Here is a 26,604-nt window from a genome sequence, read left to right as displayed (position 1 = left end):
TCCATCACTCCTCAGGATTTGTGTGATGCTTTAGGGTATCCACCTCTTGACATCTCCAACTCCTGCACTTATGGCACGGAAGGTTAGAGCGATCAAGCGAGGGAAGGGTAGGAAGGGAACAGCGGGGAGTAGAACCTGCAAAAGAAAAGTACACCAAAACAACGAGACACAGAGGCATGTAATGCTACTCTCATAAATTCTCACTATGAATATCGCTACCTTCTGCTTGCTACCAGGCATAGAAATCGTTTTACCAATCGCCCCCAAATTACCTTTAGAAGGGGCAACACACTACGCACTAGATTAAGCCCTACTGTGCCCATGTCTCCTAACACACAGTCATGGATGACCCCACACACAATTGGTTTCCACAAATGTGGTTGCTGTGGTGTTTGTAAATGGGCCAAACACAAAACAAAGACTTTTCGTAGCTACAATAATCGCACATATGTGATCAGATCCAATATCAATTGTACCACCAAATTTGTAGTCTACATTATCGAATGCACATGTGGTAAACAATATGTGGGCAGTACGATCAGAGCCCTTAAGGAAAGAATTGTAGAACATGCGAGGGCGCTTCACCAACAGGATGCTAGATACCCTGTAGCATTACATGCAGCTGTGTGCCCCACTCAAAGTTCTCGCAAATGTTTGCAATTTTTTGGTATTGAAACTATTGATTTGGGTCCGCGAGGTGGCAATAGAGAACTACGATTAAGAAGGACCGAGGCCACTTGGATATTGCGTCTTCAGACAGTCGAACACAGACTCAATTTTGACTCCGAGATGCAATATTTTCTTGGCTAATACCTTCTTTTGTTGTACGTGAAATGTTAACATTTTTCTGTGATCAAATGATAATAGGAACGATCTAAAAGAACTAGATATTCCCTTTATTTCCTTTTAGGCACATCAATTTTCACTACAATCTTTGTGTACTCAAGGGAATGTTGTATATTTGTTTGCTTTATGTAGATTGATCAGTCATGACATATGCCACTTCGCTCTGGTTGTACTCATGCAGAGCTGAATCTGTTGCTCAAGCAATTAGTGATAATCCATGATTTGTTCTTGATTGTTGTGTTGCGGTTTCATGAAGTTTTAATCTGTGCAATAGATTTGTCTTCTGCTGATAATTTCTACTCATCCTGTGTGTTTAGATGTCATTTAATTCTGAATTCTCACTCGTTCTGGTAATTTATTGATATGTATTTTATGTTGTGCTGCTATGTATTATCTTTATTATTTATGTACAGGTGTCATTTTTTCATTTTTTCTTTGCGTTTTGTGTTTGCTTTGTAATTTGCTAATATTGCCATGTATTTTGTTTATGTGTTTTTGGCCTGTTCATCCCACTCGTTTTCTTTCTCTTTTTCTTCTTTGCATTCTCATCATGTCCATCCTTTATTTTCTTTACACATTTTTCTTTCTACCATTCTTTTTGTCTAATTTGTGTTCTATTTCTTTTCTCTGTGTTGTATACCCATGTGGGTAGCACATGGGTATATTATCTTTCTTTCTTTCTTTAATTTCCTTTTGTTTGATTCCATGTTGTGTCGCCATCGATTTGGCTGATTACTTTTTATTGTTTGGGAGCTAGTCTGTGTGGCGGACATTACTATTTCTATACTTCCGGGTCTAGCGGCGCGGGTAGAGCCGCGCTCTAGTTGTTGTAATGCTGGCATATCTCTTTTTATTTCCGGTTCCGCGTTACGCGAGCACTCACTCATTCACACCGGCACCGCCAGGATGTCCGCTTGTTTCTCCTTCATAGTAAGTTCAACTGGGCTAGTTAGGTCTTATCTAGTGTTTGGTATTACCCCTTCTTGCATTATTTTTCATTTGACAAGGCGTTTTTTCCTTTTCCCCCTCTTCTTTTCTTTTTCTGTTGTGACAGATTTGGTGATTACTTACTCGTATTCAGCCCTTTCTTCAGCCACCTTGGAGATCTCGTATAGAAGCATACCTTGGCTCTTAAGCCTTTCTTTATTTCATGGGAGACACTACCCTGTTGTTTGTTATTCGTCCGGTGACGCGGTTACCATTTGTTCCCATACATTTTTGGTATGATTAAGGTAAGATTGAGCTTGTACTCTCTATACATCAAGATTTCGATGACTCATATTTTCGGTGATTTTATATATTATTTTTTTCTGGTACCTTTAAACGAACCTTTAGATATCCATATTGTGGCTTGATATTTTTTTGTGTTGTTTCTAGTGAGGTTTGTTACTGCTTTGGCGGCAATGTTTTCTTCACTCGATTTCTCTGATTTTGGGCGAGTTACTCGTTTAGTATTCTCTGTCTTGTGGTATTCACAAGTCTAATTACTTATTACCTTTTGTGCTCCCTTTTGCATTTCTCGCAGATTACCTTCATACTTCAATTGGTTTATCTTTTCTACTGTGCATTACACGCACCCAGCCTGGTTGGAATTTTCTCCGGTTTTGGGCCGTTTTGTTTCTAAGCCATCAGCTTCAGGTACCCCTTTTTTCCATTTCTCGTCCTTTTTCTGTATTTTTCTCTTCTTTTTACTCTATGTATACTTTATTTTTTGTCTTTTTTCTTTTATTTTCGTTAAAAAATAATTTTTCTCTCGGAGTAATATTCTTTTACACGTATTCGGTTTATCTCCATTAAGCACGGTGACACTGGCTCTTTACTTTAGATTATAATAATGTTTTCCTTTACATTTTGCTTTCCTTTATCTTTTCATTTCACAGTGAAACATTAACAATTCTCCGGCCCTCATTTTTCATAAGGTGCACTTATTTTTCAACTGGACGGGCATGATGATGATTCTTTACCTCTTATATCAATTATCTCTTTTTTAAATGTATGCACTTCATTAATGATGGTTTTGTGTTGGGTTTCCACGTGTTCTTTGTGAGACCATGCTGCAGGTGACTGAGAGGGTTCTGTCTCTCTAGTTACTGGGATTTTAATTTCTTGTAGTTATATCATAATATTTTCCCAGCCCTGAAGAGTCGTGGGATGACCTTCCCTGACGAAACACATTTCGGCTGGTCATGTTTCCGAAAGGAATAAAGAACATCTATTATGACTGAAGATTTTGGTTCATTTTGCTTTTGCCTCTCCAACATGTAATTGATTTAATTCATATGTGTGCACAGGTATTGTTTGTACTAATTTGTAGTAGGGCTTGCCCTACACACATTGAGGGGTTTGAAGGGTCTCCCCTTCCTGTATAGCACCATATCTACTTGTTCAGTTAACACCCAATACGCATACTCGCAGAGCGCCATCACTTCCTATTTACTTAATATCCTCTTCGCAAGTTTTATAGAAATCGTTTTTCTATTTTGTTAGCAACAATATTACATCATATCTATGCAGACAAAGAATCCTGACCTAAACCCACACACCAGACAACCATACGTGTCACTAGAGCAGATGAGGGAAAACACCCCCCCTTGGATCAGCAAAAAGGGACTGCGGGTATCGTAGGGCCCGTAGGATTCCCAAAATACTAGTCCAGCAACAACACAAGTCTGAGGGCAGTGTACCTAGGTCTGAGTATTCCCAGCAAGTTAAATGGCGATGATCCACTAGCCAACTATGGCCATTTCTAACCTCGTGTTTTCGGCCTCACGCAGAAGTTCTGATCAGGTCTGGCAACCCCCCCTTGCCAAACTGCTGTTCCTGTTTTTTCCGCGGTTACGTCACCGCACCCAGGACTAATTCACTCTAAAAAGAATAATTGAAGTACCCAGCTTCCCAGGCTGGCAGTAACAGTTAGGGGGGAGGTAAATGCGTGGTCACCCGGGAAAGCCAGAAGCAACAGCGCTCCTGCTTCGGAGTCCACTGTCCGGATACTGGGGAAATAAACGGAAATGAGGCGCCTAATCCTTGGTGTCAGTCCCGGTATAGTCAGCACCTGTGCTGACCTCACCTCATATCCGGGAGAACAGCATTACTTATCTGGCCTCCAGCGAAGATTCCCCAAAGGTGCAAGTGTCGGCTGTTCTTCTGATGCAGCAGGGCGGCTGCTTCGTGGTTTGCGGGAAAGCCGGCAGAGTCCGCGAGGAGTCCGCCGGGTTGAGGTTTCCACCAAGCTGCGGGCACTCTAAGAACGGACTACTTCCTTCTCAGAACGGAATTAAAGACGGACTCTTTACACAGGAATTACGCACAGCGTCCTGTGCGCGTTGCGTCTTTTTGTGCACACGGCTCCTCCCCCTTTCCTATGGCCTTTCTGGGGATTGTATGCCATGCAGGCGCACGAAACACGATCCCTGACAATTTGTGTGTATAAAAGGGGGACCTAGACACCAGAACTTTAGATCACTTCTGGGAAATCAAGAGGAACCTTTGCCAAGGAGAAGAACCAAAGAAGCTGAAGGAGGATTACTGCCCCTGTGCTGTTTGCTGTTTGGGGTTGTCCTGCAGTGGTTACTTGTTGCCAAGGAAAGGAGAAAATGACTTTGCTGTTTGCTTTGTCAACTTGAGGAAGATCTCCAAGGGCTTGAAATTGACCTTGCCTCCTGTCTGAAGTCTCAGGGACACAAAAACTTCACCACCAGCTCCCCCTGAATTTCCTTGCTGGGAATTCTAACCTACAGAGAGGTGCCTGCAGGTGTTTAGGACCTCTAGAGACAGTTTGTTGCTGGGAGATGGAAGCGTGGCGCATCTGCACCGAGACCCGACGCATCGCCTAGCCACGGGAAGAAGCGTGTCGCATCTACACCGAGTCCCGACGCATCACTGAGAACATCGTCACAGTGCCTGCTGTGCGGCTGCAAAAGTACACGCATCGGACCGGTTCGTCGCATCGCAAGAAGCCGCAATTTTGTTGCAGCGCACCAGATCGTCGCATGGCATCGAGGCGTCATCTTGTCGCATCGCAACCTGAACACAGTAAGAAACCGACGCATCGCCTCGTCTCCGGTAAGGAACAGACGCATCACCTCCCCTGCGCTGCAGTAAGGAACCGACGCATCACGTCCCTGAAGCAAGGAACTGACGCATCACCTTCCCTGCGACCCTTTTGTATGTTTTGCGTGACGCATTTAAGGTACTTTCTTGGAAAAGTGTTGCATTTACAACTTGCATTGAACTGAACTGGTTCTACCATTGAAGAACCTATTTTAGTACTGTATTGGGGATTTTTGTTGTTTGGTCTTGTTTAGATAAAGATTACTTATTTTTCTAAACTGGTGTGGTGTCCATTTGCAGTGTTTCACTGTGTTACTGTATGTGTTTACAAATGCTTTACACACTGCCTCTGAGATAAGCCTGTCTGCTCGTGCCAAGCTACCAAGGGGCTGAGCAGGGGTTATTTTAGGTGTGTATCCCCCTTTCCCTGACTAGAAGCAAGGGTCCCTATTTGGACAAAGATGCAAACCATTGCCAACTAGAGACCCCCATTTCTAACAGTCATCTTCAAGATTTAGCAATAAATGTCATTGTATGTCTAGTTTTGTATACTGTCTTCCACATCTACACTTAATATGTTTGATAATACACAAGCTAATGCAATGCATGTCATACATAGCTATGTTGTGAGCTTCCCCGCAATTCTCATATCTAAATTTACCATAAACTACATACAATACAATAGAATTTATAAAGCACGCAGAACAAGCATCCAACCCCACGAACAGCAGATCTAGGCATTAAAAAGGTAAGTCTTCAGACTTTTCCTGAAAGCAAATTCAGATGGAGCAAAATGAAGTGCAGTCAGATGTGAGATCCAAAGCTTGGCTGTTAAAAACACAAAGGATCTTCCACCTCTTCTATCCTTGTGGACCCTCACGGTATGCAAGGACAAAGGGCTTTTTTTCTCTAGGGCTCTATAGGCGAAAAGGAGTGCCTTGAATTTGATGAAGCTCTCAATAGGCGACCAGTGCACCTGACGTAAATGAGCAGACACTGACAGGCGCACTGGAACTTTAGGGATAAGACGCACAGTCGCATTTTGAATGATCTGCAGATGGCGCAGTAGGTAGGCCAACAGACCTAGATATGGACGATTTGCATAGTCTAACCTAGTAACCGCTTTTTCCAGCATTTTAGCAACTGCAGGTATAAGTGAAATTGATCTGAAGTTGTAAAGCATCTTTGAGTCAGCATTAGGTTACTTAAGCAAGAGGCCTGTTTCCACCCCCTCGGTACCATGACGAACTCCAAAGAAGAATTCACCAGCTTGTGCAGAATCGGATTAACAAGCGGCGTGACTAGTTGTGTCATTAATCACTTTGTTTGTATTCACAAACAAATGTGCGTGCAAGACTTCTACTTAGCAAGGCTAGTAAGTATACATAACTAGCAACTGACTACCTATCATCACTAGTGACAGCTGTGTAAGTTCGGTTGTAGCTCTCAGTCTCACGTCACTTATGGTACTTCTGTGCCAGGCTACTGCCACTCTAACCAGCAAGTGAGCTCTAATTTTCCCAGCTCCATGCAAGAATAGGTCATCTGGACCATATGTTAAATTTGCATTTCAGAACTTATAGTCCTGGTTATATATTGGGAGAAAGAGGGCTGCAAGACCCGGAATGGAAGGTAAAATTCTGGTTTGAAAGTCCTACTCATGCATGAACTGTAAAACTGTCGAGCTCTGATTGATGGATGCTTATTCCTGCTTACCAAACACATGATCCAGGGGCACAGGTATGAGCTTCACATTGCCTAAGCTATCATTTTTTTGTTTCATTCACTTTTGTTCTTGATTAAAATTGAATATTTCCTAGTGCGGGGTCGTCTGCGGTGTGTGCTTGAATGGTTCATTTTCTTTTCACTCTTCCCGCCATCCACCCACATATGTGAAGCTACCACAATCTGTTGGAGGTTCTGGGAACTTCATATCAGTCCTGTGTGATTATGGTACGTCAGGTCTTATGTGCCACTGGTGGTGTCGATAGTTTGAACAGGTCACTACCATTCCCTTTCTTGCACTTTGCCCCTCACTCACCAGGACCTGCGCCTCTATTGTACAGGTGATATCTGCCATGGCTGCAAAGCTACAGTAGCAAAGCATCTATTCCACTCAGGCCTGTCCAAAGGCATTTGAACAGAGAAATTTAGCTATTAAAAGGAAAGATATTTTGTGTGTAAATTGGGAGCTTGTGTTCTGTGCACGCGATAGAACTTCCCTAGTTTGCTCTTTGCTGGGCATCAACTGCAAGCAGAAAAGGTGAGTCTTGGTGTATACGGGCATCCATTGCATGATGGCGCCCATACCTAGGCAAATGGTGGCCCTGGCATAATAGCGGCTAATTATTGGCATAATATGAGTATACATGACCAGATGATACCCATTGTTAATCTTGATTGTCCTATCATAAAAGTGGTTAAGCTTGAAATAGATGGCTTGATGATGTCCACCCTTGGTATAATGTTGCACCATGATGGTGGTAATTCTTAAAATATTATGGACATGCATGGCATGATACTGTCCACCCTTGGGTCTGCTGGCCCTGGCAAGATGGTATAAATTATTTATATGTTGTGGGCATGCTTAGTGCTGCAGGCCCTCACATAATGATGGTAATTATTGGCATTTTGTTGCACGCATGACACAATGATGCCTCTCACATGCTATATAAAATGTTTTTTCCATGTAGTCCAAATACCTACATTTTTGGTAACTCCTTTGCACATCCTGCATGTAATTTCAAATGCCGTTTTTGCTAAAGTACATCATAGGCAACATTCAGGTTTAATGATTAGAATTCGGGATAAACAGCCAGAATCTCTGACATGGTGCTTATACTCTGGGCCTGGCCAAATGCCCTTGATTGAAGAAATGTGTGGTAAAGACGAAAAAGGGAAGCCAATATTACTTGGGTCGCCACAGTAAAATCCCCTTTTATCCTCGAAAACATCTGCTCCATATGAAAACAGAACCATGGTTTTGAACAGCCTTTTCTAGTGTTGGTCAATCAAAGTGTGATAAGACTTTAGGAATTGCTCAAATAGTTTATATTTCATTAATTGATCGATAATGTGGTAAGGCTATGGGGTGATTTAGAGTTTGCTAGAATGGGTGAAATTACATAAACTGTAGGGTCACTCAACCCCCAACATATGTACTTCCTCTGCCCTATTTAGAGTAGTGGAAAGCACAAGGTTTGTGCAGTCAGAACTTTCAACAGCCTTCCAGCCAAACACTTGACTTGGCTGTCCGTTTGCCACTCGCCAACCAGGTCCATTGTGACAGACACCCTATCCATTCTAGGGCAGCGTGACCACCACTAGATGTGCCAGAAAAACAAACTCCTACTCTGAGAGTTTGTTTTTGAAAAACAAAGAGAAATGCTGACCTTCCCCAAAACAGCATGGTCCCAGTTCGGCTTTACCCTCAGCATACAGTGGAGCCATCAGCGTAACAGCTGCGCTGTCATCTTGGAGACCCCTGGCAAACAGGCATCTTTAAGTAGGGCGAGCAAGTCTCTGCCAGAGTAGTGAATTCCATAGCCTACGGCTGACCCAGGGGGCAAGCATGCCACCTTTCAAGGGATCTATGAGGCCCTTTGTCCTAAGAGAAAGAGGCAGCTGCAAGAGTACATCACGGTATTTTTGGGCCCACTTGTGGACAAAAAAAGGACTTCGATTAGTAGATGGCTCTGAATAGCAAAATGCAAATATAAAATCGGTGGCTGTCTGTCGCTTGCTCATGAGGGGGCAATTGCAAACTTAGTACTACACTAGTTAAGGGGAAAAGCCCGAAATAATTTCTTGCCAATCATTAATCTGATTTAGTTTCAAGTTTGAACGGTTTTGGGTCATAGAAGACCAGCTTCACATTGCCAAGGAGTAACATTTATGTTGCATGTTTGCCTCAGCCAGGACCTGAGCCAGGGAAAGAGCTGCCTAGTGAGCACAGATATGGCCCTTACAGTTTCAGGCCATCCCTCCTTATATATTGGAGTAGTGGTAGAGATTAACATATGCCATGTGAGTATCATAACGGGGCCTGCATTTGTGACTAGGAGACAACACTCTCCACGTTACCCTTGTGAGGACATTGATGTGTACAGCCTAGGGTGACCAACTGGCATTTGTGCAAATTCAGGACGGTGAGTGTAAAAATTCAGGACAAAGGGTCAAAATTCAGGACACAATTTCAGGACAGGAGGTCAAAATTCAGGACAATAGGTAAGTTTTACAGACACATCAGAGGAGGTCGTGCAATAGTATATAAGTAAGCCCAGCCATATCCAAACATACTCAACCATTTGCAAACCTATCCATCATGTATCCTTCTATCTATCATTTCACTCATCCATCCCTTCATCCATCCTTTCACTCATCCATCCATTATCGATCCATCCACCCTTTCACCCTATCCATCTGTACACTCATACATCCACTCTTCTACCCATCCATCCATTCACTCATCCATCCAGCCATTTACCCTTTCACCCATCCAGCCATCCTTTCACTTACTCATCCATCCACCCAGTCACTCATCCTTCCACCCACCCACTCATCCTTCCACCCATCCACCATTTCAGTCATCCATCCATCCTCCCTTTCTCTCTCAATCGACCCTTTCACTTAGTCATCCTTCCATCCATCCACCCACCCATCCATCTACTCATCCACTCATGAATCCATCCATTGACCCTATCACTCATCCATCCTTTCTCTCATCCATTTATCCTTTTACTCCTTCACTCATCTATTCATCCTTTTGTCCACCTACCCTCCCTTTCACTCACTCATCCATCTTTACGTCCACCCTTTCACTCATCCGTCATCCAACCATTCACCCATCCCTTCACTTACTCACTCACTCACCTTTTCATATTAATTTCGAGCTGAGCCTTTTTGAGAAGAAGCCCATCAAGAACTTCACCCTCGCTGCAGGAGCCATTCCAGGACTGGGACAGAAACCACCCAGGGCGGAGACAGGTTCCACCACAGGGGGAACAGGAGTCAATACTGGAGGGGGGGGAGGAGCCATCACAGGAGGGGGAACAGGATCCACCAGGGAGGGCACAGGGGTGGGCATGCAGTATTCTAGTATCATCTTGGTCTCTTCCAGGGTGGGGTAGGGCTCCTCACCCCCTCCTGGACAAGACAATGAGAGGACAGACTCTCTTTCTAAAATGTTAGTTTTGCCATCCCCACTGTGATGTACAGTACTTAAAGGAGATACTCCAAGAGAACTGATTTAACTGGTTGTCCTCCATACTTTGTTAATCAGTGTGGGTGTGATTGTGCCATTTCTTTATTTTATTACATTATAGACTGCATGTTTGAAGAACCGAGGTTTGCTTACAATTTAGTGACAGTAATTAAGCTCTGTGAAGAGAACCACGTGCTGCCTCGGGGTAATCAGGGCCGGTTCTAGAATGTTTGGGGCCTTGGGCAGAAAGGGAATGTGTGAGGCCCCTCTAAATTGCAGAGACATGACGCATTCAGGGCTGTTTGCATCTGAATAGATGCCCCTGGCCTGAAGCTGCAGCCCCTTCCTCTCAGTCACCTTCAAGCACCTCTTAACAGCTCATCAAGGGCGGGAGGTGTGCCTCTCCAATGCTGCTGGGTATCTGAGCTTTGGTACTGCATCCCGACCTCAACAGCATCGGAGTCAAGCAGGGAGGTGGGTGGAAGCTGTGCCGGCTTTAGGGTGGTGCGACCGGTGCCCGGCTAAAATTACGGACAAATGGCATCCGTTAAAGAATCCTTCACGGACAACGGAAAAGACGGCCGAAATTATGGACTATCCATGAAATTTACGGACGGTTGGTCACCCTAGTACGGCCTTTAAAGGTCAGAATATACCAATTCATTGAATTAGATTTTGCCACTCACTTAGAGGTAGAAATGTAGTTCCCTCCTCCACCATTCATGCATGTCATAAGCAGTGGAGTGAGAGGTCTGCACTGCATGCAGCGGACATTACTATCACTGTTAGCAATCCTGCCTTTACTCAGGGTTGTTCTGGGAGTGGGAGGTGCGTCAAGTGCAGATATATTTGTACAAGGAAAAGTTGTGCACATGTAATTAATCGCGGACATCTAAAAATTGCTCCATCAATGTGGCTGTTGTGTTTTTAGTTTTAAGGGTATCAGGGTGTGCAGATTAGTGTTAAATTTGGTGATAGGTCTGTCGAAGTCAAACCTGATAACTGAATTAGTCTTGTCATGTTTCTAAGGTAGGGAAGTTCAGTAATAGAATTACATAATAAAAATAATTCAGATGGAAACTATACATGCCAACATACTTCCGCTACATTCCACCCCATTCATGTTTGCAGTAGGGATCATATCCGAGGCCCACATGGGAAGATCAGCATGTAGATTGCATGTGAGGTGGTCTATATGTCGTGCTGTCCAGAGGGGAGCTAAAGTATTAACCATCACACATCCTTGACTGTTACTAGATAAATGACGTGGGTTCCTAGGGGTCCCAAGTGATGACCCCAGAGGCTGGATTTGAGTTCACCTTCGACCCTCAAAAACGGATGCAGATACAGAGCATTCTTCAAAATGGGTGTATTTGTATTACTACCTACTTAAAGAGACAATTAAACCTTTGAAGACAGAAAGAGCATAAGTTATCTTGAGGTGGAGGAGGTAAGTATTACAGAGCTACTACTAATGTGGGAAAAGTTCATAGCTCATCCCAGAAGATCTTTGCATCCAACTGACGATCAAAATGAGAAATCATATACCTAACCCTACAGAAATCCTTTTGGAGATAATATATTTGAAACTGATTGACACACACACAAGAAAGTTTCTATTTAAAATGAACTAAATTGACTGGTAATATTGAAAAAAAAAAAGTATATGGTTGTAAACTAGTATTAATAAGCATAAAGAATGGCACTTTAGAGTCCAGTTGACAAACAATGTTTCTGATATTACAGTTAAGTAATAACCACAGTTGATTCACAGCTTGCATTATGTTAAGACAACTGCTCTTAGCACCCACACAAATAACCACAAGAAGGCACTAGACTGCAACAAAAAGGTTTATATAAATGGGTTGTTCGCTAAAGGATACCGAGTACCCAAAGAGCAAAACATCATTTGGCCTGGGACTCCACAAATTCGTGGCCTAGAGTTGAATTGATCCCATAGTGAAAGAGCCACAGACAGAAATGGGACATGGTGCAAGTGATGTATCTGGTGTCTTTCTTTTGTCAGCTAGCTCTTCCATTTCGATTGTAGTTTTAAGGCTTTTGCACTGAATGGTAGTAACCACTGACAGATCGCTCTACAAACAGTTCTACAGACCACAAATGACTGGGAGAGCACTCTCTGAACTGCATGATCACTCATCTCATCAATGGCAACTCACTCTAGGTCGAGATCTGATTTGCGACTGTCACTCATATTCACACACCTGCTGCAAATGACCGAAATAGAGAACATTTATCAATCCAAAACCTAAATTGCTGCTAGCTAAATAAACCTACTGCTGCACATGTACTCCAATAGTAGGAATAGTGAACATATGATGTCATATGTTTTATGCATAATATATTTTAATATTCGTATGAAATCGGAATACTGTAATATAATAACGCTCTCTCAGAGACTGTTGTAATATAAATTATAGCATTATGATGATGTCTCTGCTAGACTCTAGCTCACCTCTTTCAAACGGTGACGACTACTCTGGAATGGACTCAGAACAAAACGTGTTGCAATGCTATTTTACATTTACCACGTGACAAAGTGGTTTTACATTACGAATTAGCAGCAGGCCCAGTCAAGGGGTTCTAGGAAGGAACTCTTATTTCCGTAAACCCACAAAGCACTAGAAAAGAACATTTGGATCTTCCACAAAGGTCCATGAATCAAAAAAAATATTTTATTAAACACATTCATATTTTTCAGCAGAGTCACCATAAAGGGCCTGTTTAGGCAGATAGCAGACAGGTGTCTCTATTTTGTATAAACGATCATTTTTGTGTGAAATCTGTGTCTTCTGTAATAATATGCTTTTTGGCACTCAGATGTTACAGTAATGTATTTTGATTCATAGCTTGTTGCCTCAGCTACTTTTTTCTGAAGTTCCTGCCTGAATCAAACCTGGGCTCTGGCAAGAGCCGGCTTCCAGGGCAGCTTTTTCACTACGAGAGGTGCCAAGAAACGTATGCCAACGGAAGTGAGGGCAAGAAATAATGACAATATGGCCAGCTCAAGCTGCTTCCAAGAAACATGAAAAGCCCAAGGAAAGCTACATGAATGTACCTCTTTCAGACTATGCCAGGAATGTCATACCTACGAATGAAGACTTGGCCTGCAGAAGTGGGCGTGCAGGTGCCAACGTGCCACCCATGAAAATCGTCTTAAATTATTTCGAAAGAAACAATCTCTCAGCTAATGCAGCTGCGACCCCACTTAAGTGAAGGTGTGCAATAAAATATTTCCCATTATATGAAAAGTTATCCCTCTAATTATCACTTTTTATGTGCATGTACGTTTAGTACAATTTATAGATTTGAACCATCTTTCAGTTTAAGGCATGTGCTGGCAAATATATGAGGCCATATTTACGTCTTTAGTGGTGCAGGGCAGAGCAGCGCAGCAAGTCACCTGGCTGCTCTGTCCTGCGTCACAGTGAAAGGGCAGGAATGCTCCGTATTTATCCAATAGGGCGTATTGCTGTCCTTTCTACAGAGCCTCACTTTTCAGGTGTCTCAAAACCCTTTTCGTTCGGAGTTTTTTCGTTACGACAGGAGGTACTTCAGGGTTCAGTGTTGTGCCCCACTTTAATCAATCTCTATATGCGTCCCCTAGCTGACATCATCGAGCGTCATGGCTTTAACATCTTGTCATGTGCCGATGACACAAAGTTTATTATCACCTTGTCTCAGGATGAAAGAGGCGCTGCGGGTCTATTAATATATTAATATCTTGTTTGTCAGAACTGGCAGAGTGGATGAACCGCAGCTGCCTTAAACTAAATGCCAGAAAAACAAAGGTTTTGATTTTAGGGACGCAACCATCGATCTGGTCTTCTGCGTGGTGGGCTGTTGCTCTTGGTCCACTACCGGAGCCCAAAGAAAAAGTCAAAAACCTTAAAACCCTGAATTACTGCAATGTTCTATATGTGGGAGTCGTGTAATGCAATGCGGCAGCTTGTCTGCTGCTTAACCTTCCAAGGAGATCCACCTCGGATCCATCCCTGGCCAAATTGCACTGGTTGCCACTGGACAGGAGAGTGTCCTTCAAAGCAATGTGCTACTGTCACGGAATCTTAAATGGAAAAGGACCTCGCTATCTGCACTCTCTGGTCAAACTCGATAAGCCTGCAAGAAGGTTCAGGTCTGCAGGGGATATTTTAGCTCCCATCCCCACAGTGAAAATAGTGTGTATGAGAGGATGTTCTTTTAGTTGGTTGGCCTACTAACAGTGGAATGCCCTGCCCCTGGTACTCAGACAGGAGAGCAATTAACTGACCTTCCAAAACATCTCAAAACCTGGTTATTTAGACAGATCAAAACACTATGCGTAGAGTGTGCTTTATCGGTGCAGGTCCTGAGACTGAAATTCTAGCGTGGGGATACTTCAGCTGAAGTAATCAGGTGCTTTATAAATAATTTTATTAGTAGTATTTTTCCTAGCGCTAGTACAGTTTTGGCAGCCTAGCGCAAACACAGAAACCCTTGCACCATGGTGCAAGGGTGCCTGTTTTGTAGGCAGGATGGTTTTTGAGCAGGAAGGGACACCTTCCTGCACAAAAACAATCCTGAGAGGCTTTTTCATATTTCTATGTGATTAAAGAATATCTCAACTTGGATGCCTTATAATTGTTTAAGACTAAATGCGGATAAGACCAAAGTCATGTTCTTTAATCAGTCCTCACCTTCGCCATGTTATCTGTGTTGGCCCACGTAATTGAACCCCCGCCAATACCAGCTAAGTCCGAAATAATTTGAGTATACAGTTCGATACCGATCTCTCTTTTACGGCACAAATCCGACAGATTTCCTCCTCCTGTTTTTGGAAGCTACGATCCTTGAGGAAATTCTTACGATTTCTGAGAGAGCCAGAAGATCATGGTCCATGCTCTGGTTACCTCCCAATTTGACTATGTTAACAGCCTCTACCTAGGGCTCCCAGCCTGCATGATTCACAGGATACCGATAATACAGAGTACTGCAGTGAGGCTGATGCGCCGGATACCCTTTCAACACCACATTTCCCCTCACTTGAGACAGTTACACTGGCTCCCTGTAGCCAGGAGGATAGAGTTCAAGGCTTTGACATTGGTCTTTAGAGCGACAAGAGGGCTTGGTCCTTGTTGCCTCAAGCAGAGGCCCTGCTTCTGTCATCAGGATCGCACCCTGAGATCCAATCACTTGCGTCTTCTTCATGTCACACAGTGCGGCAAGGAGGAAGGTTCTTCTTGGTAAGGACAGCTAAACTCTGGAACGCTTTGTCTCTCCATTTGCACCTGATTAAGTCAGAACAAGAGTTTAGGAAGACCTTAAAAATATGGCTCTTTTCTCAGGTGTAGCTCCCAGGTGCTGATCTCTCTTCCTGTCAGTTCGCATTAGCGCCGGGACACCTCCGGTGAGGTAGCTGCGCTCTCTATAAATGCTCATTGATTGATTGATTGATTGATTTGCTTGTATTATAAGTATGCCTCACGAAGCATACTCAACGAGGTTTTGATGAATTCTGATTCTTGATAGGCTATACCTGCAGAAAGGCAGATAGCTTAGTCCTGGTGAGACCCATAAAGTGATGGTTGGGTCAAAACATCAATGCATGTCTTTGGTTGTGTTGTGATCATAGTAACACTTGGATAATTCTGGAACCATAAGGTTTTCTCTTGTATTTTATTAAATATACACCAGACGATCGCTGTGTGTTTTTATGGCACTATGTAAACAGATACACCACACAGCATTTCATCATCTGCACTTTGTTAAATTATTTGCCAATACATTGAATACAAACTGAGTTGAGTGGACCTGTATAATTATTCGATGCAACATGAAGTATAATTCACCATAAATAACTTTACAGATTATATGATATTAGCACATATACAATACAATATATGTACAATCTGTAAATGTTAAACCTTGAATGAATCCCACTGGACAACTTTGTACGGTATATTTAAACCGAGGTGGGGCTTCAATAAAATTAGCATTCGTCCAAGAATTGCATACATAGCAAGAGCAATATCAATAGAAATACCAACATCTTGTTGGAAAAGGCAAAATAAAAACCACTAAGCAACTTTCTATGTGGGACATATAAGAAACAGTTGTTTCCAAAAAAGGTTTCTTTCCATAAACCAAAGGTGGCTTTAACTCTCCTGAACAGAAGAGTGCATTAGAGTCTATGTGTTATTTCACCAAACAAGGAAAAGGAGTCCCGACTAAGGATAGAAATATAGACAGAGTGAAACCATGAAAATTTTACGTGGGGGTCACTATGTTACGTTTTAATACTGTGCAATCCTCCCAATTTGTGTGCACACTATAAAATAATTGATGAACCTAGCCAATTTTACATCAGATAACTGAGGACATCTTCTTTTCTATATCGATGCATAGGAATATGAAATGACTTGTAAGACATGTTGTTTTATTATACAAAATGACTGGTTGTCATACTCCCAGATGTTGATATCCAATCAATGGCTTGCAATCTCATTTGTGGTCAAACTGTAAAGATTCTGGTTTGATCTGACGTGGATTGAGCCAGGTTTTACAAAGAAAGCAAGGAAGTGGGTCCCTAGGAGGAGATACAAAACTATAAAGAACAATGCAATGAACTGCTCAAACATAAAATGGAAATAATTAACCACATCAGTTCTGAGGGTCCCCCAAGTGCCAAGCCTCTTTTTTTTAATATGTGGGGCAGTATATGCTTACACCTTGACATTGTTTTTCCCACATCTTATTGATTGCAATGGTGCCCAGGATTTTATGGCACGACACGGAGGCCAATATTATGCAATCTCCTTTTATTACCAGCTCACACAGCAGCAACAATAGAGAAGAATTTAGAACATTGAAAACATTCTGAACACTAATGTAGTCCAGCGACAGACAGCCATCTTCCTTCTTTTATTGCTGCTGCTCACCAGATAAGTACACCTTACTCTCTCTCTTCCATTTACAATGTCTAACGCTGTTTTTGATCATATTTAGCTATTCATTTACCTTATATCGTCTATTGTATCTTACAAATGACTTATTGTGTATTATTTATAATGACCAGTTATGTTTTTTCCACAATTTAACCCATGATCCTGTCTTTCCTACACTCCCATGACATGTCACTCTGACCCCTTCACGTCAATACACCCGTATCTTTCCTCCTTAACCGGTTCTCAGACCGGACACACCCGCAAGTCCCCCGCTCCATTTCCGCCCCATCGACAGCTTTACCGGACGGGTACTCTTCTAAGCGCTACACCCTAATGAATGTTTCCCTAAATAAGGATACACCCGTGCCCCCCCCCTTACACCCCACCACCCTCATGGATACCACGACCCAAACGGAGAAACACTTAAAATGCACGTAACCTTCACCATTTGAAAATCATCTCACGCGCGTTGCGCATTGCATCATTCGAAACTCCTCACACGCGCGTTACACTTCACGCTACGGTATCGACAATATCGACGCCCTCGCTCCTCAAAGGGCTGTCAAATTAATTATAATTATTTAATTTTAGACTCACCTCCTGGGACACTCACTCGACGCGCTTTCTCCCGGTGCGGTCTCTCTTCTAACGCGACCGCACCAGGAAGATCAACACATTCCAGGAAGTGACCTCCCATTAGAGGAAAATACCCTACCCTTTTAACACTTCACCGTTTAAATGATTTGAAAGCTAAAACGATGCTTCAACTCACCGAGGAAGAGCCTCTCACCTCCACTTGAACCCTTCTACCGCATTTCAAGCGTTTTGGACGATAAATACAACCCTTTGGACGCCAACACCTAACAGAACCTATCCTTAACCCGACTCCATCAATCCCTTCATAACTTTATTAATATTAAAAAAAAAAAAGAGAGAACTTTATAATAATGTCCCATAACCAACCTGATTTAGATTCTTTAGTTCAAAATAAAATAGAGGACATAATTAATAACGCCTTAGGTAAATTGATGGGGTCGCTCGATGAAACCATCAATAAACGATTAGAAACACTCTCTAACAATCAACCTGGATGCTCTTACTGGCCCCAAACACCTCAGAAAAAAAGGCCATCAGGTAATTCCCCTACAAAAAAATCTAAAAAATCTAAAAGGGTCACAGAAAATTTACCGGATAACGCCGGTGATAGAGTCAGTGTACCAGACACTGTGGATGGGCAAGATACAGGCCCCACTGTCCCCATATCAAGCGACTCCGAGGACGACGAAACCTACGAGCCAGAAATAGATCTATCATGCTCATCAGAGTTTGACTCTGATTGTGAAGATTCTTCCACAACCAAACCTAAAAACTCAAACGAAGGTTCAAAAACCTCTGGCTCCAAGATGGATATCCTCGACCCTTTTTGGGGACATGATGTTTGACCCGCTCTTAATAAGACACCCAAATTCACCTGAGTGGACCCCCTCCCCCCACGTTGCCGACTATATCACCTTCTGGCTCAGAAGAGAGATCCCTAAAGAAGTAAGATCACGCTTACGGTCAGAATGCCCCCGACCTTCCCTCCCAGACAAAATTACTACCACACCCGAACTCGACGCAAAGGTCGTCTCATTCATTAATAAGGGAGGTAAAGATCCAAGAAGAGGTCTGGACAGAGGGCTGAAATCCTGCCAGGATAGACTTCTGGATATCACTGGTCCTCTTACAAAGATATTTGACATGGCAGAGACTGCCTACTTGAACGACTCTCAGGTCGACCCCAAAGAACTACGTGAATGGGTGCAAAGAGCTGTGTGTCTGCTTGGCAACGCCAATACGGCACTTTCAAATGAAAGAAGAAAGAGCATCCTTATAAAACTTGACCCTAAACTCACTGAACTCGCCAACAAAGAAGGAGGTCCTTCTTCACAAGGCCAACTTTTTGGCGATGATTTTATTAAAGAAATGGCAAAATATGTCGGAGTTTTCAACTCAATACAAAAATCACAAAAGATATAAGAAAAGTCTTTCATGACCGAATTTTTGCAAGGGCCGGGCGAACAAGGGGTTGGTTCCCCGGCCGAGGTGCACCTTCTTCCAGACCCTATACGACACGAGGAAATAGGGGCTTCAACCAACCCTTCACATCCTATTCCAACTTCTACCCATCTAGACAGAGAGGGCGCTTTCGCAACTCCAGAGGCGACAGGAGACAAAGAGGCTTCTCTTCAGGTACGCTACTCAAAACACCATTCAGATTCCCCCATAAAGGTGGGTGGGAGATTAGCCCTATTCTCTGGAAAATGGAAGCTCGTGACACAAGACCCCTGGGTATTACAAACAGTCAAAGGCTACAGAATAGAATTCTTACACACCCCCTTCCAACACAAACCCCCAAGAGAAATCTCTTTCTCACAAGATCACTCAAAATTGGTAACCAAAGAGGTCCAAGACCTTTTATCCAAAGGCGCCATCAAAGAGACTACAGACTTAAATCAGGGATTTATCAGCAATATCTTCTTGGTAGAGAAAAAGAACAAAGAAATGAGACCAGTAATAAACCTAAAAGAATTGAACGAATGGGTAGTCTACCGTCACTTCAAAATGGAGGGTATATACCTCCTAAGGGACATCTTAAGAAAAGGGGACTGGTTAACAAGACTAGACCTAAAAGACGCCTACCTCACTATTCCCATTTGGCCCCCACACCAAAAATACCTTCGTTTTACATGGCTAAACAAAACTTGGGAGTTCACAAGCCTCCCATTCGGTCTTTCTTCAGCACCCTGGTGCTTCACAAAGATTCTCTGACCGATAGCAGCCTGGCTCAGAGCCAAAGGTGTAAGATTAATAATTTACCTCGACGACATGCTTATAATGGGTCAGTCAAAGGACTTAGTATCCCTACACACCCAATGGGCAATAGAAATTATAGAAAAACTAGGATTTGTAATAAATATAAAAAAATCATGCTTAACACCATCACAAGATACACAATTCCTAGGCTTCATCGTAGATACCCTCCAGACAGAATTACGTCTCCCCAGAGACAAACTAAAAAAATTACGAAAAGAAATAAAAAAGATACTATCAGAGAAGTCTATATCCCTAAAAACTTAGCCAGAATACTAGGGCTCCTGTCCTCAACCATCCAAGCCATCTTTCCGGGCCCACTTTACTATCGGGCCCTCCAAAGACTAAAGAAAAGATGTCTGCACAAGAATCACTCATACTCCCAAATGCTGTCTTTAGACCAAGAATCGAGAGAGGAACTAGAATGGTAGCTCAAGAACGCACAAGCGTGGAATGGAAGGGCAATTTTCGGAGAAAATCTCGAACTGGTGATAGATTCAGATGCGAGTCTAGAGGGTTGGGGAGCGATATGCGGAAACTCTTCCACAGGAGGTCTATGGTCAGATCAAGAGAGAAACATGCACATCAACTGTTTGGAACTCCTAGCGGGCTCCTTTGCAGTCCTAAGTTTCACTCAAGAGAGAATGAAATGTTGTGTGATGCTTCGCATGGACAACATTTCAGCAGTCCAATACGTGAGCAAGATGGGCGGACCACACTCAAAAGACTTGGCGGACCTGGCAAAGGAATTTTGGGGATACTGCTTGGAAAAAGGAATCTCGGTTGTAGCCCAACACATTCCTGGTCTGAGCAATGGAGTAGCAGACTGGTTCTCCAGGAACTTCAGAGACTCCAGCAATTGGAAATTGAACAAACAAGTCTTTCTACACATCCAACACCTATGGGGTCCCTTCAATTTAGATCTGTTTGCAGACAGACTCAATACTCAACTAACACGCTACTTCAGCTGGAAACCAGATCCTCTAGCTGCTGGCATAGATGCTTTCCTCCAGGATTGGAGAGGTCAGAAACCCTATGCGTTTCCCCCGTTCGTCATGCTACCCAGATTTCTTTTACAAGTCCGGAGACTCAAAGAATCTGTAGTCCTAATAACTCCTCTATGGAAATCCCAAGCTTGGTACCCCATAGTGCTAGAAATGTCAATAGACCTTCCCCTTCTCCTACCCCATTTCAGAACTCTCCTCCTAGGCCCTCGAGGGGAAATACATCCCCTCCTCGAAGAGGGATCCCTCACACTGATAGTATGGAAGATTTCCGGAGACAATGAGAAATCCCTGGCCTTTCGTCAGATGCTTTCAGACTCATTTCTGAATCCTGGGCCTCAGGCACAAGAAAAGCTTATAGATTGGCATGGAATAAATGGATTTGCCGGTGTCTTCAATGGGGTATCAATCCCATTTCAACAGATGTAGTACACGTAATTAACTACCTGTCTGAACTCTTTGAATCAGGCTTGTCGTATAGAACTATTAACGTCTACAGGTCAGCCATTTCTGCAGGCCACTGCCTCATAAACGGCCTCCCTGTCGGCCAAAATTCTTTAACAAAGAAAATTATGAGAAGCATTAGGGTCCTCAAACCCCCCATACCCAAATACTCTTCCCTTTGGGACGTTAAATTAATACTTCAAGTTTTAGAAAGCTGGGGTGACAACCAGACCTTACCTTTCAAAAAACTCTCCTATAAACTTACGACCCTCCTTTGCTTGGTTTCTTTTAGACGAACATCCGATGTTAAAGCTCTGGACGTCACCAGTAGGGCATATCAACCTGAGGGAGTATGTTTTTACATTAAAAGAAGAACTAAGACCCTTTCCTCAACCATCTTTTACCCTTGTTTTCTGGGAAATCCAAGATTGTGTGTGGTTCAATGCCTAATAGAATATGAAAAAAGAACCAACATTATAAGAAACAATGTCCCTCAACTATTAATTTCTCACAAAAGCCCTCATAAACCCGTTTCTTTCCCCACCTTGGCTAGATGGGTGAAAGACGTAATGTATGAAGGAGGGGTAAACACTTCTATTTTTGGGGCTCACTCCCTTAGAGGTGCTTCTGCCTCCAAAGCTTTTATCCTAGGCGGAAGTTTACAAGATATCTTAAAGGCGGCCGACTGGTCCAATGAAAGCATGTTTAAAAATTGTTCTTTCAAACCCACATCTAATGCAATTGATAATGTATTGAATGCACTTTGAACTTGCATAATATTGGCCTCCGTGTTGTGCCATAAAATGTAGATTTTCCACAGCCTGATGAGCAGAAAATCTGGATTTTATTAAGGACACGGAGGCTAAGATTATCCCACCACTTTTCCCACCCAGGTGGATTAATCTATCTTATATTTTATTTCAGAATGACGGAGATTCTTCTTGGAAACTTCCTCCTGTTGACTGGTTCTTTTACTCTTCAGAGATTTGTTTGAAATTTACCTTATTCGCAGCGCACATAAAAGAAGGAAGATGGCTGTCTGTCGCTGGACTACATTAGTGTTCAGAATGTTTTCAATGTTCTAAATTCTTCTCTATTGTTGCTGCTGTGTGAGCTGGCAATAAAAGGAGATTGCATAATCTTAGCCTCCGTGTCCTTAATAAAATCCAGATTTTCTGCTCATCAGGCTGTGGAAAATCTACATTTTTGGTGACCCCCAAAGAAAACAGGTAAAATAGCCAAAAAGGTGTAAAATATTGTCTTTTTTAAAAAAAAATAATGAGAACATTGCTGTATAAGATACTGTTATTTTCTCTTAGTTTGTTTGACCAAATAACAATACTTTGTTGGGAAAATTAAAGGAAATCTGTAAACAGTACAGTAAGGTGACAATTTCAATGAAAACAATATTGAGTAAATGTGACAAATTACCACACAAGCAAAGAATTTATTTTTTAAATCTTACTTTCTACAGAAAAATCTAGAGGGGGAGGGAAAGAAAGGGAAAGTGAAAGCAGTGCATTCACATGCAACAATATCTCATGTATCAATAACCAAGTCTATACATATTGATTAACCCACATAGATGTCAGATAACAAAGAATATTAATCTAATAAAACTTTGATAAGTCAAAAGTTAGATTAACGCTAAGGATGAAACCTCAGAATGTAAATATTAGGAGTCAAGCCGGTTTGAAAATCTCTTCAGCTCTAGATATTCTCTGTCCATGAGCAGTAACAAGGAAGTCAAGGGCAACAATAGTTAACAATAGTTGATCTCTTGTAATTGCAATGTTGCCGTTTGAAGACAAAGTTGTATCTAATCAGTGAATATGAAATGCCAGATTCCACCATGTTTTAAAAATGATTTCATCAGTGTTTTCCCAATCAGAAGTAATACTCTGTACAGCATTAGCAAACAATACATCAAGAAATTTGCTTTTATAAGCACATAAAGCCCATAAATCACGAGCACCTTCTAGGAAAATATTTGCTTTACTAACCGGTCCATAGGTGTAGCAAAATCCTGTGAAAACCTGCTTTGAAAACAAGTTAACTAAGGGGCAATCAAAATACATGTGCAATGTGACACATTTAAGACAACAAGGCCATTATTTCATGGCTTTAGCCATTTTTTTTATTTCATGTAGAGATGTTGGTGTAAACATTAATCAGCAGTAAAAGAAGTATAAGGTTTGGGTTGTAGTAACTGCTTGTGCAGCAGCATGAAGTCTTGACCAGATTTGGTCCCTGATTCAAATAGAAAGAAAAAATCTGAATCATTTTCCCAAATAATTCAACATTGGATTTAGGTCTGTGGCATGAGAATTGAGCTTCTGATATTTAAGGGGCTGCTAAAACAACTCAAGAAATGTTAGCTGAATTTTTTTGTGAGGGTGCTGCTTGTATTCATGGTCTGATAGGACAGTCAGGCCATTTTAGGTGGAAGAGAGTAATACATCATGTTTATGTATAAAAGAGTTGAGAGCATTGCATTTCTGATGGAATTCTTGAAAGCTAAGCATTGTTGCCCAAGAAATAAGTTGATTAACATTCTATGAACCTTCCTTCATCAATTCCTGGTAGAACAGCATTTTATTATTAGTCAAAATGTTGTTATATCAAACAGCATTATGCTATGCCTCTTGGGAAGAAAGTTTATGATTTGGGGGGTTGGCTAGGTTGCATGAATATTTCCTCATAGGGAATAAAAAAGCGCTAGGATGGTGTGTCATGAGGACCACATCATTGTCATAAAGGTTTGAAAGGCCAACAATTCAAACGCCTGCCAAAGGCATTCAGTTTTAATATGTTTAATAATGAAATTCACATTTGCTTAAGAATGAAAGCAGAATGGTAGTTGGGAAAATCAGGAAAATTAACTCCACCATTTAATTAACTTGTCTTCCTGCAATAAAATCAAATTTTTCCAAAGTTTACAGACATGTGAATTTAGAGCTTTTAAAGACATGGTTGCTAGCATTGTCCTGTTCTACTATCCCATATTAAGCTCTAAAAAATATATAAGTACAAATTGTTTTAGCGCAATAAAATGAAGAAAATCTTAAACACTATTTGCTTTGGATTATTGGTTTCGTGCTCTCTCATGTTCGCAGAAAGACAGTATATGTAATGGAGGGATTTAGAATGAAGATTAAGAAGGAGATGAGACCCAAATCAAGAGAGTCTAGAAGATGGAGTACAGATGAAGGAAGCGGATTTAGGTTTTGTAACATTCAAAGAGGGAAAGTGTTGGAGAGCAGGATTGTTATGCAGGGCAAAGAATTGTAATTCCATGTTTATAAATTTGTTATGTCTTGTTCTTTAAAGTTCTGTGCAGAGGGTCGGAAATAAAGTGTTACGAATCTTAAAAAACAGATTCCATTCAAGATCTGGTTGTTCTCATTGTTCCTGTGCTCCAGTGCTATATTTTTACGATCACCAGCAGCATAGTTATGTAAGTGGCATAATGCCATAAATTTCGCATAGCAGGTGCAACACAAATTTCTGAAAATTAAGCAAGTTATGCCTGCTGAATTAATATTTTGCCCATGTCTAGTTTGCACGCCAACATGGCAAAAAACAAATCATTACATTGTAAAACAAAACTTAACTAAACGCAGGTTCATAGCCCATCTTTACATAGGCAGGGCTCCTGCCTCAAATTAAACATTGTTTAGGATGGAACAAGAGTGACTTGGGGGGCCAAAGCAGGTCAGGGCGAGTGGTGTCCAGAGATGGCAAGAGAGATGTACGTGCGTGGGCGGCAAATAGGTCAGTCAACGATAGCGTAGAGAAGCGGACCTGAGTATTGGGGGTGAAGGTGACCCCCAGAATTTCCCACGTTGTAGAGAGGATGTCACCGTGATGTTCTGTAAGGTGTATTAATTCATGAAAAGTAGAGTTATGGACGGCTGTAGCAGTGCCGTGCACTAAATGGATAGTGAAATCGATGATGCATGGGGGGGTGTTGGACATAACGGTCAGGGAGGGCGCGGCAATGGTGGCAAGGAGTAACCACCCCCCGTTTGGCTATCAGTTGCAAAGCAAATGGTAGACAAAAAAAACGCTGTGATAGGGAGAGGTGACGCAAGGAAAAATTATGTGGGAAAGGAGGCAGGATGAAAAGATCAATAGTTAGGGGGCGCTGTGTGAGAGGCCTGCAGGCTACCTAGGGGGGCTACAGCATTAAGGGGTAAAAGTGTCAAGAGCAGCAACAGGTAGATGTACTAACTGGCGACCATGGCACCTGACTACTGGGCGTGTGAAAGTGGCAAGTAAGCAACAGGAGTGGCAGGGGCTGATATATGAAAAGAGCACTAGGCACTGTGTTATTAAAAGACCAACAAACAGGCACAAACAATGAAGCACAATGAAACATGAAAAAGAAAGACAGCAAACGTTAAACAGAAACACATTAATGAAAAATAAATGAGTAAGCAATAATAATGATGCATAGTGAATAAATATTGTACAGACACAGACCTAGATATGAAGTCTCACTATGAGAAAAAACCCGAGATCAGAAAGCAAGAGGGAGAGAGATGTCAGCAGCACCGAGGAGAAAGATCACAGGAGGTGCAGGGCAGAGGCGGGGGTGCAAAGCCGAAGAGTAGAGAGTGCATAGGGAAAGCGAGGGAGAGTGTAAGGGGAGAGCAGCGTATATGGCAAGATGTAGAAAGGAAGAAGAAAGAAAGAAAAAGAAGGGGCGGGTGAGGCCTGTAATTAGAAGGGAAAGGGAGAAAGCGATGAAGACAGCGCAGCTGTGGCAAGTGACTTCCCCTTTTTGATGCAGTGAGCTGCGCAGCCAAAAAGGACTGTCAGGGAAAGACACGACATTTACAGATAAGAAAGATTTTAAAGAAAGAGAACAATGTTACACCCAATCCATGCAGAATGAGGTTGTCAAAAGAAGAGATGAAGACAAGAGAGAAGCCCGTGAAACAATGGGATTTGAAAGGACAAAACGGGCAAATAAAGGATGCACGCATTGGAAAAGGGACCCCGAGCCAGAAAGTACAGGCAGGATGAGGAAACCACACTGTATAAAAAACCCGTTTGAAGAAGAAAATATACAGAAGGAGTAAATGGAGTAACAAAAAAACAGTCGATCAAATGCAAAGTCAATATCAATATGAACACAATGAGGACTCGAACCTGCAATGTACCCAGAGTGAGGACATGAACCTTGAGAACCACAAGTGAGGACTTGAACCTCGATGAGGACTTGAACCTCGGACCACAATGGAGGACTTGA

The 26,604-nt window shown here is 42.3% G+C and overlaps 1 long non-coding RNA gene across 1 annotated transcript; it reads left to right on the top strand.

The window, feature by feature from the left end:
• The first annotated feature begins 1,716 nt into the window (after positions 1-1,716).
• Positions 1,717-13,356, top strand: LOC146862435 (uncharacterized). The gene is made up of 4 exons (XR_014978444.1): positions 1,717-1,776; positions 1,901-2,078; positions 2,372-2,484; positions 12,973-13,356. It is a non-coding gene; the product is annotated as an uncharacterized LOC146862435 (long non-coding RNA).
• The last annotated feature ends 13,248 nt before the right edge of the window (positions 13,357-26,604 follow it).

The sequence above is a fragment of the Triturus cristatus genome, chromosome 2_2 (genome assembly GCF_964204655.1).
Source record: "Triturus cristatus chromosome 2_2, aTriCri1.1, whole genome shotgun sequence".
NCBI lineage: Eukaryota > Metazoa > Chordata > Amphibia > Caudata > Salamandridae > Triturus > Triturus cristatus.
This window is presented reverse-complemented; position numbering and strand designations above follow the sequence as displayed.